The 15,095-nt window shown below is 38.0% G+C and overlaps 1 protein-coding gene across 4 annotated transcripts in view; it reads left to right on the forward strand.

The window, feature by feature from the left end:
* arl15.L (ADP ribosylation factor like GTPase 15 L homeolog) overlaps positions 1 to 15,095 on the forward strand; it is a 179,053-nt gene that overhangs the window by 141,076 nt on the left and 22,882 nt on the right. Inside the window, exon 6 of one of the 4 annotated variants that reach the window (XR_005965214.1) lies at positions 11,058 to 11,177. The gene's annotated coding sequence lies outside the window, so the exon portion shown is untranslated. 4 annotated transcript variants of the gene reach the window in all.

Consider the following 15,095-nt stretch of genomic DNA (forward strand, 5'->3'; position numbering starts at 1 on the left):
TAGTATCATTACTTCATTACTAGATTCATTACTTCAAGAATCACATTATCCAACAAGTTGTGCACTTGTTTACAATTAACATTCTTTCCTACTTATGTGACTGTATAACTTTCATCATCGTCGGTTGCAGAGCAAGGAAGCAGCACCTGGTAAGCCATGAATGACTTGAAGAGTCTGGAGACACTTGGTTTGGAGAGTCTCTCTCAGTCTTGCAGTATTTGTCAACAAATGCTCAAGACTTATATTATAATAATAGCTGCACAAGTGGAAATTTTTCTCAGGGTGTACTATAGTACCTTAAAGGGATACTGTCATGGGGAAAAAAAAATTTTTCAAAATGAATCAGTTAATAGTGCTACTCTGGCAGAATTCTGCACTGAAATCCATTACTCAAAAGAGCAAACAGATTTTTTTATATTCAATTTTGAAATCTGACATGGAGCTAGACATATTGTCAATTTCCCAGCTGCCCCAAGTCTCGTGCTCTGATAAACTTCAATCACTCTTTACTGCTGTACTGCAAGTTAGAGTGATATCACCCCTCCCTTTTCCCCCCCAGCAGTCAAACAAAAGAACAATGGGAAGGTAACCAGATAGCAGCTCCCTAACCCAAGATAACAGCTGCCTGGTAGATCTAAGAACAACACTCAATAGTAAAAACCCATGTCCCACTGGGACACATTCAGTTACATTGAGAAGGAAAAACAGCAACCTGCCAGAAAGCATTTTTCTCCTAAAATGCAGGCACAAGTCACATCACATGGGGCAGCTGGGAAATTGACAACATGTCTAGCCCCATGTCAGATTTCAAAATTGATTATAAAAAAATCTGTTTGCTCTTTTGAGAATTGGATTTCAGTGCAGAATTCTGCTGGAGCAGCACAATTAACTGATGTGTTTTGAAAAAAACATGTTTTCTGATGACAGGATCCCTTTAAACATATTGAAACTCTGCATTCTAATGGTAATGATGGGACCAGTTAAAAGTAAATTGCTGCTGGCAATCACTTTAGAGTACTTTGAGTAGTAGCCGAAGATCACAACAAGCTTGCTTGTCTTTTAAAACAATTTGTGCATTTTACAATGGAATGGAACCTATTTTTCAGTAGACAGAAGCAGATTATAGTTGCAAACAGACGTCTAACATGTTACAAACCCCAAGTCTTTTGTAAAACTCTATCCATGCATCACAGGCAAGCCTAATGGATTTCACACCTGAATTGGTTAATCGCAGGTTAACTGTATATAGAGGGTTGTTAAAATAATGGATACCCCAAACATTTTACATTTTTATTAACTAATAAGCAATTGAGTTACTTTCAGTGCATTTTTCCATCTTCCTTGAAATACTGTTTTTCAAATTGTGCAGGTTTTTGATTACGGTATTGGGGAACCTTCCGAGGTAGAGCCTGCTGCCAAAGAACATTTTTGTTTTTCAGGTATTACTATAGAGGCTTCGTTATATTTTTCACTGTGATGGACGAATCTGTTGAACATTATTTTGCTTTATGAAGCTCACGGTTGCATTAATGCTTTCCAAGTAAGCTCTTGGTTCTCTAAAAGAGTTGACCATGCAGAATGCTAAACTAGCCCTTTGACTACATTCATATGGATACCCTTACTATAACATTGCTAACAGTAGAAAGGTTCCTTTGGCTTACTACAAAGATGCCAGGATGTGCCTAAAGGGCATATTATTTTCTTAAATTATTAAATTATAGAGTTCAAGGCTTGAGCTCATTACACAAAGCACCTTTTACTGCATTGACCTTTTTTTTGTCACAAAATGTATTTTTTTCAGACTTTTGCCTTTGCCAAAGTTCTCCTACTATCCTGCTTAGGACTATTGCACATGCGTGTTTTGACCACTCCTGTTCTTTACTGAATCAGTAAAATTAATGGCGGAGAGGGGCATGTTAACCATCGTTGTTTTCGGCCAGATGACCGTCAAATCGCCATATTTGCCATAGATTTAATTGTCTGTCTGGCTATACTGCTGACTACAGTTTCTCTCTTAATGACTGTTGCATCCTTGTATGCCATCATTGTTTTTTTTTTTTACACTTGTTTCTTATTTCCATTTCTGTGACTGGCATATCTGTCAGTCAGCCACCAATTCCTCATTGAGAATGTGTTAGATCTCTTATGTTGGTTAAGAAATATACACTATTTGGGTTGTTTGCCAATGACGTTGATAGCAGCCGTGTTATACATATGTAACCTATAAAATGCTTTTTACTTGAAATCTAGTCAGCAGTCATAGTTAGATTATTGCTTTACTCTGCCATCTGTTTATACAAATATAATACACAAGAGCCATGAATACTGTACTGTAAATTATATCCCTGTAAATGGTGCTTAGTGATGTCATCAGTTGTAATCGGAGCTTAGTGATGTCATTTCTGTCAGGTGACTCACTGAAACTTGTGTATTATAATAAATAAAGTACCCCCTGTCGCTAAATATTATGATATTAGAAGTTATCTCGGAGTTCCATGACCTTTATAAAAGCAACTTATAATATCCTTATATTTTACAAGAGGGGGTACTTTATTCACTATATAAGCAATGCTCCATCTGTTTATATGCCATCTCTGGACTGATTTAGACCATAGCATTTAATGGTGCTAGTTATATTTATAGTAATGTAATAGCACAGCATATACACAATATAAAACTTTTCATAGACTTCTACTTTTTGACATATGCAAGACGTTTCTTATGTTCTTATATTCTTTTGTATATTAGTTGTTATCTGCTATTCTATTAAGCCCTGTCCACACATCGCATGGCTAAAAAGAGGCTTGATAAAGGGCCCTGTGAGGTCCTACTTTGCACGAGCCATTAAAATTGCACAACTAAAGAATTGATTCATGTCATCAGTGTGCAGCAGCCCATTGGGTTGTATGGCTAAAAGTAAGGTCAAGAACACACTGTATGTTCTTTGTTGGTAGGTGTTAAATCATCCACAAGGTGGCAACCAATTACAATACTTTGTAAGATCTCTCTGTAAAACAACAGTTGCCTCACAAGAAGATTAAGCCACCAAATGTGGCCTGGAATCGGAGAGATAACACAGAGGATTATTTTCTTTACATAAAGTGAAAGCAGCACTTTCTCATGATGCAAATAAAGCCAAAAATGTAATGGCCTCTCTCTTTATGTCCAGCACAACTTGTACAGTATTAAGCAGGTTTTGCTATTACGCCACTTGCTGTTTATCAGTTGCATTTACATTCGAAACGTGCATAGTATGACGCTTCTTTTATTCCATGGGCCCAATTCACTAACCCGCTAAAAATTCGCCAGCGCTGGCTTCGCGCACATCGCAGCACTTCGCCAGGCGTAAATTCGCCTGGACAACGCTAATTCACGAAGATCCAAAGTTGCGCACAGGGTACCGAACACGGGCGAAGTTGCGCTAGCGAAAATACGCTCAGCATTTCGAAGTTACTCTAGCGTTGGTTAATTTGCATACGGCGTGCAGTTAAAGTACAATGGACGTATATGCTGCAGCAAATACATTAAACTACACAAGGCCAGGGAACCTTAATAAAATTATATAGAGGTGTTAAATTGCCCTACACGTGTGCCCACAGTTTAGTTTAGGTGCCATATGTTATCAAATGTAGAGGGGAAGGTGGGTACTACCACCAGCCTATCACCATGTAAAAAGGAAAGATGCCAGCGTTTTTTTTGGGACTTTTTTTTGAGGAAGTCCTATCTACTCTATTGCACTTCACCTGGTCTGACGTGGCGAAGGCAAGTCTGGCGACGGTCAGTAAAATTAAAAACCTAGTAACGCCTGGGGTTAGGGTGCGAAGTTGTGCCAGAGTCTATCTCCTTGGCAAAATTACGCCAGCGACCGTTAGTAAATCGGCAAAGTGCCGAAATGACGTCACGCTGGCGTTAGCCACTTCGCCCCTTAGTAAAGTACCCCCTATGTCTCTATGGTAAGTCACACTTCCTTAGATAAGCTGAAAGTGAGAATTCAAAATTTCCAGCTGTGTAGTCCCAGTGACCTCAAAACCACAAAGTTTAGTGAAAGGAAAATTAACAGCAGATGTGGTGCAGATTTATCAATGTTCATATTTGACTTTTTACAGCAGTTCTAGTTTATCTTTGGCAAATATCGCAAATCTGATTTTCCAAAAAAAAAAATTCAACTTTATTAAAAGCAAAACAACCCAAAAAAGCTAAGATATAAAAATTCAACATCTAAAATCTGAGATTATGTAGAAGTCAACAGGTGTGGCTTTAGTATTTCAATTCTAGTTTTCTAGATTGACTTTTTTCTATAAAATAAGTTCATAATCAAAATTTTCAAGTTTTCAATTTTTTTATTTATTAATTTATTAATTATTAATTAATATTTTTAATTAATTTTTTTTATAAATCTACCTCTTATGGTAAATATTAGTGCTGCATTTCTGCAGATTTTCAAATGAATTATTGTTATTATAAAGTCCATTTTTGGATTATGCTATATAAATAAATGATGATGATGATTAGACCAGAGATAAATGATTATACCATTTTTTTCCACAAAAACTCAAACAAAGTGAAAACCCATAGAAATACTATAAATTGGAGGTAGTTAAGGCCTTGTAATATTCAGTAAAATGATATATATTATGTAGGATTTAAACAGAGGTATAGTTGAGTTTCAATATTGTTGAATATAATTGTTGTACCCTCGTTTTTATGGCCTGATATGTGGGCTTTTGTGTTGGAGTGGCGACTGGCACTAGGCAGGTGGTATGTTTATTATATGACTTTACTAAATTGAAGATGTTAAAACTGGGGTCCTTTAAAGCACCAAACCCATAATTTTTAGATTCAGTAGAATTCTCCACAAAAGTTTTAGCTACATAAACTGATCTGATTTCCACTGATCAGAAATGTAGCTTCTGTTAGTCAAAATGTATAGTAATCACAATTTGAAAGCAAAGGTTTTTTTGTGAAATTTGTTTGTTTAGTACATTCTTCAGCTAGCCATATGTAAAATGTACGATCATTCTGTACAGCATTTATATGGCCACTGTACAGAACAACATCTAGAAGATGTGAGAAAAGAAAATCATTTTATATGTTAACGAGGTAAAAAATATATCTGCAAATAGTAACACTCTTTTTGCATGACCAACCAAGCATGTCCGATTGCTAAGCCTATCAATATCCATGGTGCAAATTGATATTAATGTTCTAAAAGGAAAAGGATGTTGTAATGAACTCAGGAGGTATTGCCTATATCCCATTGTTAATTATGAAAGATATGGGGAAAGTCTAAAGTTTCATTTCAGCCCTGGAGAATGGGGGGTTATTTACTAAAATCCAAATTTTTTTCATTGTTTCAATAAAAAAAAGCTTGACCAAACTCCCATCCCCAATTTTTCCTTATTTATTAATAAAATAACTTGATTTAATCGGCTCTGTAAAAATCGGCTCAGTAAAAAAAACGAGCCAAAATCCGAATCATACCATTTTTCCTGACCTTTCTCATGAATCACTTGATTTTTGTTGGGTTTTTGCAAGATACCTGATAAATTCTGCTCAACCCACGATAAACCCAGCTCAGACCATGATATTTTACAATTGGGATATGGACATCTTCCATTGACTTATACATGACCTCGACAGGTCTGAGATGGCGGATTGTAGGATTTGGGCATTTTGCAGCATTGGGGTTTAATAAGTCTCAAAAAATTCTATTTTGTTTTCACAAAAAAATTGAGTTTTTGCCCAAAAAATCCTGACCAGATAAATTTGAGGTTTATAACCCTCTAAGTGTTGGGTAAAAGGTTTGTTTTCCATTTTTGAGTAGTTGCCAATAAGGTATGCTGAGGTGGGCTAAAAGGAGGTAAAATCTTTTCACCCCAAAATAACTACAATACAAAAGGTTCACAATCAGGCCCGGATTTGTGGCGAGGCCACATAGGCCCGAGCCTAGAGCGGCACATTTTTGGGGCGGCATGCCTCCCAGCTGCTTTGTGGGGAGCCTGTGCTCCGGCGCTCGCACGCTGGCGCTTTTTTGGTAGTGTGGGCGGGCGCTAGGACCGCGCGGAGCGCACAGTCTAGGGGCGCCCACCCAGCGAATCCGGCGCTGTTTACAATGTCCAATTTTTCTGTGTGTCAAGAGTGACAAATAAGAAAATTCAATGGCTAGTTGATTTTTCAACTAGCCAAAGAATTTTAAAACAGCAGTAAAATAGAAAATGCATATTTAAGATGACTTTATGTCAAAGGCATTCTTGAATTCCCACATTGCAGTTAACCTTATTATTTTGCTGGAAGAATCTATGTATCTACCAGAAAGTAGACTTAAGCTTTCTATTTTTGTCTTAAATCTGTCACCCTTTACCATCAAAGCAAATACTGATCGTAACTTCAGCAGTAAAAGAAAACAAGGAAACAGTTAGATTTCCCTTAGACACGGGGCCTACAAGCCAGAACATGTTCCCAATGGCATATACACACATACACATTGCAAAAATAGTGACATGCTAAATCAGGTTTATATATGATAAAAGTCAATACTTGTTGATGTTATCGCACTGAACCATTCTAAAATATCTGAATCTGTACTTTTTCCAGCTCAATTTTTTTTTTTCTTACTAACGGAAGGATATATTGCTTTTTAGGAACTAATTCAAATGGCAAGTTTCAGATGTGTAATTCTGCAGCCTATTTTTGAATGAATTAATATTATGGGTATTTATTTCCAGAAAATCTTTTCGTAATATAAAAAAATCTCTAGGTTTTGTTGCAGAAACACATTAACTGCTCCAGCAAACGATAAGTGTGTTTGCTTGTCCTGGCTTGATGATTGGATAGCATCCATCGTTCACCTTAAATTCTTCCTTATTTGCACTAGATATGGAATTTTGGAGCCTCGATTAGCAGAGGTACCTAAAGCAAGGCACACATACATGTCATATATAATCCGACTAGGTTCTATGATACGGCTTTTATACACCAAGTTTATCTCTAATTGGCCATCAGAGCAAACTTCCAGATTTTTCTTGAACAGTATATGGGCATTGACCTCAGATCTTACCCTAAGTTGCTTTCAGTCTTAGCCCCCCATACTACTAATTTGGTTGCTTATGGTGGGGGTCAGCCACATAAAAAATATATGTGATAATTCATGGGGTGAACCCTTTGTCAGGAATATACATTCTAGATAGAGGGCCCATACTTTATTAAACACAGTAGTTATCCCACACACACACACACACACAAACAACCCCCTCTTTTTATGTATTTCTGTATGCGCACAGTTTTACCTTATATTCATTTGTGACTGTAGTGTTCTATTAAAATTTCATAGACATCTGATAAAGGCAGTTGAACAGAAAAATAAAAAAATATATAAATATGATAAAGCTGGGTAATAAGTTTGTTTTTGTGTAAGGAGTTTTTTTTAAGTCTTCAGATGAAAATCATAGGGGTCCAAAATGAAGTGCTGAGTCTATTTCTTGTGCATTATTTAGATGCTGAAGTTAAAGGAGAAGGAAAGTCGTCTTCCACTTGGGTGTGCCAAATGTTAGGAACCCCCAAGTAGTTGTATATACTTACCTGAAACCCTGGGCCGGTTCTCCTATAAGCAGAAAACTGGGGTTCTTCCAGCAAGCACCACAAAGCGATCCTCTTCCGTCTTCTTCTTTCTTTTTGCAGCTGCGCATGCACAGTAGATTGAAAAGCCGAACTTTAACTAAAAAGTCGGCTATTTCGTTCTACTGTGCATGCGTCTGCCCCGGGAAATTTGCAGAAAGAAGAAGCCGGAAGAGGATCGATCCGTGGTGTTCGCTGGAAGAACCCCGGGCCGGTGTTTCAGGTAAGTAAATACAATCACTTGGGGTTGCCTAACATTTGGCTACTATCCTTGTGATCCAATTATTTGGTCCAGCTCAAGATGGGCAAATCAGGGAGTATCTTTAAGTGTATTGCCAGCTTTAGGGAATACCGCCTTTGTCTTAGTGTTGGAAGGTGAGGTGAGTGATGTCTTGTGTCTGCTGCCATCACTGCAACATGCACCTTCTGCCTGTAAAAAAAAAAAATCCCATGTTGAATCCAGACAGAAGTGCTGTTTGAAAGTTCACTACGGGGTGCAGTTTTGTGCCCCTTAATTGCACTACTGTCAAGGGTCCAAGTAACCATGTTTAAAATGGCAAACAGTAAAAATCCCAAGGTGGTGATACTGTTGAGCTTGTTTAAAGGTATTGCACAGCTCTGTAAGATGGGATTGCAATTCATGATAAAATATGATACAAATGTGGTCTAGAACCATAAACCATGTTTAAAATGGCAAACAGTAAAAATCCCAAGGTGGTGATACTGTTGAGCTTGTTTAAAGGTATTGCACAGCTCTGTAAGATGGGATTGCAATTCATGATAAAATATGATACAAATGTGGTCTAGAACTTTTATCACACATCAACACCTATAACTTATAAGTATGTGTTATGTTAAGTAATTAACTTAATGCAGATTTAGCTGTCATTTCTAGCCAAAAAATATCATTGCTAAAGAAAATGTCAAATCTGGAAAATGTTCAACAAGGTACAATGTAAACCTTTTGGGGCCAACATCTAATAAAAAGTATACAAAGAGTCTGGGGGCCACAAAGTAGGTAAATCATGCCTGTCCTACAGAATGCTGCATCAGTTTGTTATGCACTGAAGTCTGGGAAAGCTGTGAATTTGTTTTATAAACACACAGAATGGAGGATGGTTGCAGCTTAAAATGAAAGCAACTAGTCCGATGGCAAGTTTTCTTTGTGATCCTAATAGGTTCCAGGTTAGGATGACTTTCTGTGAGTGAGGTTTAATGGCTTAATGAGTTTTATAAAAATGATATGTCTAGATCTCTGTTAGTAGACATAATACTCTTAAATATAACAGGCACACAGTGAGGTACCTTTTAGGGGAAGCAAGCACATGTATTTTGTTATGTACTTCTCTAGGTATCCTGAGAATTCGTCAACGAGCTTTGGGCCCCACCACCAGCAAATTGGTTGATTGCAGCTCTCCAGCGAGCGAGAAGAGATAACAGTGGCTGTAAAATCCCACAATTTATAAATGTGTTTTATATGCACACACACACATGTGTTTTTCAATATTTTATGCTCTGTAAGTCCCCTTTCCAGGCTGTTGCTTCAGGAAAGCCCAACGTTATAAGAACTGTGAAAACATTGACACTTATAAATCAAATGAGTACAATATAACCCAAATGAGTGAATTATTAAAGATTTTAATTCAGTGGCAAATGTAGATGGTACTCAGTATATTTAAAGTGTCTAATCAACCACTTCAACATGAGCTCAATGAATAGGCCTGGAACATCCTTTTTGCGTATTGTTTACAGTATATTAATAAATATATATATGATTTCTGTTACTTCTGGCACTAAACAAGACTATGAAGCCAGTTTCACTGTAGTACTTCCCAGAGCTGTGGAGTCGGAAGTAATTTGGGTACCTGGAGTCGGAATCGCCAAAAATGTACAGACTCAGACTCCTAATAACTTAAAACGCAAGCACTGAAAATAATCAAATCAGATTAGCTTCTATGAAGGAGAATATGGCAGAATCAATTCTGCTTCTAAAAACAATATTTTAGTTAATTTTGGATAATATTTTTGAGCAGGCTCGGATTTGTGGCGAGGCCACAAAGGCCTGGGCCTAGGGTGGTATACCACCCAGCTGCATCCTAAGGAGCACTGGGTGCTCCGGTAATGAGAGTTTGCTGGTGTGCGCACAAGGGGTTTTGCGTGTAACAGCCGGCACTTGGACTATGCAGCCACGAGAAGGTGTGTGCACACAAGAGAGATGTCCGGTGATTGGACCATGCGGCCTCCGGGTGCCGCTTGCTCAAATCCGGCCCTGTTTTTGAGTTTAAGCAGTGATAAAATGGCTTTTATGTTGTGTAAATAACTTCTTTCAATCAACATGAAAAATACATTAGTAAACAGAGGAGTCGGAGGTAACATAAGGGTAAGGCCACAAGAGGAGATTCGGGAAGATTTTGTCGCCTGGCGACTAATCGCCTTGTCTTTTGAGCGACTATCTCCCCGAACTGCCTCAGCGTTTTTCCCCATAGGCGATGCGTTTTCTATAGACGCCTGAAGTTGCCTCACTGAGGCAACTTTGGGCGACTATTGAAAACGCATCGCCGCGTGAGCATTAGCGCAGGCTACTTTTCTTTGTAGCCTATGGGGAAAAACGCTGAGGCAGTTCGGGGAGATAGTCGCTCAAAAGACGAGGCGATTAGTCGCCAGGCGACAAAATCTCCTCGTGTGGACTAGCCCTAAACTGAGGAGTTGAGGGATTTATGTACCGACTCCACAGCCCTGGTAATTCCAGTCACTTTGATAAAACTAATTACCAGTCCACTCAGAAACTCTTGATAATGAGATGCTCAGCGGCTTCTGCTTAGAGAAGGGATGGTTATTGCTTGTTCAAAGTTAGATAGGAAACTCTGAACAAATTACCCTTTTTATTAAGAGTGGGGGGGGGTTAATTACAGTGAAAATAGCCCACTTTTCAAATTAGTGCTTTATAATAACAAATAAAATCGGGAAACATGAATTTCTTAAAATGAAAACTATAGCCAGAATGAACACAAGTCCTTTCTATAGCGCAAAGTTGTTTTTAGGTGTATAAGGCCCCTTGGAAATAGGCAGATTGAGCTAAATCAGTTCAGAGGACACAACTCCACAACTTTTAACTTAAAAAAAAAATGGATATCTTGTCTGCCATTAAACTGCCTGGCACTAATTAAAATCCCATAAAAAGGCGGAGATGCTTAAAAAACGATAATAGAATATTTCAATAGGATTAGTTGACGTTTTAGCAAGCTTTTCATTATCTGAAATGTGACAGCAGTTAAGCAGACAAGTTAACAAACATATATATAACACAATAGTTACTGATATGCTCCACATGTAGCTGAATATTCTTTAAAACGTATTGAGTGTGTGGAGTGTGTTGTAACCTTACTAACTTGGAGGTATATTGGAATAGTTAAGATTTTTTTTTTTTTTTTTCATGTGAAAAGAGGGATACAGGACGTTTTGCGAAATACCAGGCGTGGAGCCAAAACAACTAGAGGTCACCCCTTCACTAAGTTATGAAAGACAGATGCTGGAGAGAGTGAAATATCTGTATACTAATAAAGGTATCATGGTGTCATGGTTATGTCAGCCTTTGGATCATTCCTGCCATTTAATTTTTAGATAACTTAAGGTTTTTTGTTTTTTTTTGCTCTCTGGTTCCTTTTGGGAAAAATCTCATACGTCTAACAGTAATGTCATTCCTTCCTTAAAGGAAACCAGGCAACTCCTAGAGCGGCTTTTTTTCAAAGAAAATTGTATTTTTTGTTATTATTCCGTGGAATATACAGGCCTTTCCTTTCGTACAACGTGTACTCTGGTCCCACAGATATTACTGAAAACATCTGACACCCAAAGTGCTTAATGTCCCTAAAAATGCAATTGTTTTATTATTTTTAAATACTTTAAAGCTGGACATGTGGTTTCCTGCGACTTTTGCTTTATCCTCTCGCTGTAAAGGAGTGACCTCAAGATATTAACCAAATAAATGATGTGTAAGGTCATAATGATACTGTATATACCCACCCTCTTGACCATTTTCGAACCAGGCCCAATAAGTGAAGCTCATGAGGGTCAGGTCACTGTCGTGCACTATAAAGCCCAGAGTCTGCCTCCCCAGTGTCATGTCTGATGTTAAAAAGCTCAACCTCAGCCATGTATGAACCTTACAAGATCTGCTGAAATAAGTGATTGGCACAGATATGACTGAATCGCAGTACAGGTATGGGACCTGTTATCCAGAATGCTCGGGACCTGGGGTTTTCCAAATAATAGATATTTCTGTAATTTGGAAAGTCTACTAGAAAATCATTTAAACGTTATAGACTGGTTTTGCCTCCCATAAGGATTAATTATATCTAAGTTTGGATCAACTACAAGGTACTGTTTTATTATTACAGAGAAAAAGTAAATAATTTTAAACATTTGGATTACTTCAATAAAATGCAGTCTATGGGAGACATACTTCCCAAAATTCCAAGCCTTCTGGATACCTGATCCCATACCGGTACTATAATTTGAAAAAAAGAGAGGGAAAAAGTTGGATGGCAGTTATTCTCTAAAAAGATGCGTTCATAAACGTATCGTTAAAATTTCAAAATTCCCTCATACCCGACGCACCTACGTTCTCAGACTTTACAGTGTATCTAGGGAGCAATCAGCAGTCTATTTATGTCTGAAAGATTTTAAAGCAGATACTGCCACTAAAAAGATAAACCTTTATCAGCAGGGTATGTTTTCTTTTTTTTTTATTCTCATGGTATAGTAAAAAAAAAGTCATTTAAAAATCAAAAATATACTAGGTAGAAATTGAGATATATGACGTGTGCATGTTTTTGTTTTGCTGCAGGAAACCGTTTTATTTGCGTTTTCCCTCTGCCTGCTGTGTGTTACATGGTAACTTCCAACCATCTGGAATTCAAAAGTTGATTTATATAGGTTCCACATTCCATTTAGCTAAATGCGACCTAAATGACCTTAAGTGTTATACAATATTTCCTATGAAATATAAGTGACCTAGGTGACAAACAGCTCTGATGGATAAATCAGTGGTTGGTGGGCACAGGGGCCATTTTGACCATTTTATGATAAAGAATTAATATGTTCCTCAGTTTTTCTTCCGAAATAAACGTTTGGGTGTTTAATTGACTGCTCTATACCACAAGAAAACAGGGATTGATTTCTGACACACTTGACATGTAATTCAATCTCCCTGTGCCAAAATGTTGATTTTCCTTTGTAGAAATACATTGGAATAAAGAGGGTAATTAACCCATCTGTCCTCTCTTTTTAAAGTGTTTGCTCATTTTCACAGTATCCCCTGCCCTCTTCCAAACTGTATAGCCCCTCCTGGTCTACAAATGCAAAACTATATGGCATGGTTGATGACCAACATGGTTGACCAAGTCAAATCTGGTATGGGGTTTTCTGTCAGTGATTACCAAACAGGAGCATGCATCCTGAGAGCCAAAGGAGATGATCACCAAGGAGCCTGAAAATAGAAGTGGTGCAGCCACATGTGCTGACCCCATTGTACAGCACTGCATTTGTAGATCGTTATTCCATGGAGTTTTATGCAGGGCAGTCATTCTGCAGGGGAGAGACAGGAGCTTAAAGGAGAATTCAACCCTAAAGTTAAACCCTACATAGGTCCCCCTCCCCCCTCCCAGCCCAAGTGTTACTCCGGGCAAATGCCCCTAACATTGTACTTACCCCTCGGTGCAGATTCAGGCATCGAGTTCACGGGCGACATCTTCAGCCAATTCGGAAATCTTTGGAATGAGAGTGATTCGGTGCATGTGCAGTTGTTGCAAAACAGAAAATTGCTCCAACTGCGCATGCGCCTCCACGCCGGTCTCATTACGAAGAATACCGAAGAGAAGAAGATGGCGCCCATGAACTCCAATGTTTGAAACTGCATCGCGGAGTAAGTAAAATGTTAGGGGCATTTACCCTGAGTAACACTTTAGCTGGGGGGTCTATGTAGGGGGGGGTATGTTTTTTTTAACTGGTTGAATTCTCCTTTAACACTTAAAAATTGAGAGTAAGAGTTTAGTTCATTTTAGAAGATGATAATTTCTCGAAGATAAATGTAAGTAAAATCAAGGACTGTATGGCAACCTTGAATTTACTCTTCCAGGAATTATCATCTTCGGCTTTTGATCCACCATGGTTTTGTATCTTTAACTGAACACAAGTGGTTTCTGAGAACCTTCCATGCATTTATTGATTTATTTGTCCCACCCCTGTAAATCCAGTGTTGGTGGACTCCAAGATCTGCTTTTTAAAAAACAGGGTTCCACTGTGCAAGGTTGAGGAGAAGTGGAAAGTCCCAACCTAATTGAAGCAAAATATGTCTCAACTTTTACAATATGTTAAGATCTATGACCAAAACATATTCTTTTCTTTGTAGTGTTACGACTTTCACCCTTTCTTAGGTTATTGATACGGCACACATGCATGATCTCATCCCGTCTAGAGTGTTGTTTCCTCCTACTAAATGGCTTCCTTGCTTACCGTCACCTCTAATATTCATTCTAAACTCAACACTCAACTCTTTTTATCTAAAAAGTATTTTCTAGTATCCCCTGGACAGAGAAGAAGCCCCATGTCAGCCGAGGGAGTTTGTTATTGTAAAGCACTGCATAGTTTGTTAGCTTTATCTATATATAAGTGATATGTAGGCAGTCTCATCCCAGAGTATTGCAGTTTATCTCAAGGTGAAGGACAATAATGCTGGGAGGGATAGTTGAGTGAAATATGGAGCATAGCAACATTTTCCAGTTATTCTAGTTAAGAGTTCCCTCTTCTTTTAATTCTAACCTCACAACCCAGTGGCGTATTACATAATTATGACCATTTTATTATCAAATTGCCGCGTGTGGCAATCATTTAAAAATTTAAAAAAAAAAGAAGTGACTTTATAAGGGGAAAACTACTACTGCCATTGAACCACCTGCCTTCTCTATGAGTTATTTTCCAAACGTAAAATTAATTTTTCTAAATGGCGACTTTCCTTGATCCTTTTTCTGATAGCTTGCGTACATGGGAGCAAGAGATTGCAGCTGTCTTTGCTACAGCACCCCACCTATCTGTATATCTCACAGTACACTCGCACTTGGATGGTCCCCTTGACACTTGTCCATTAGCATTATTTCCTTCCCACGAATTCAGATCTCAACATGCTTAACTACTCTGTCATTTTCTGTCACCAAGTAAACAAATTGTGTTCTTTTACAATAAAATTTATTGAATTGCTTTGTGTTGCCCAAAATAGAAATGCTGAAATACCATCATCAGGTCTTCTTTTAGTGCTCTCTGCCAGGTTTTACTGGTCCGTATGGCTGTTGCCTGGCCAGCTTTTGCTTGTTTAGCAGCATTAAAACAGCTGTACTCTCTGGAATTTTATTAATATGGATACATTTGTGTTTCTGTATCTGTCTGTAGATTATAAACACAATGGCTTAATTGAGACTAGATAATAC

The sequence above is a fragment of the Xenopus laevis genome, chromosome 1L (genome assembly GCF_017654675.1).
Source record: "Xenopus laevis strain J_2021 chromosome 1L, Xenopus_laevis_v10.1, whole genome shotgun sequence".
Taxonomy (NCBI): Eukaryota; Metazoa; Chordata; class Amphibia; order Anura; family Pipidae; genus Xenopus; species Xenopus laevis.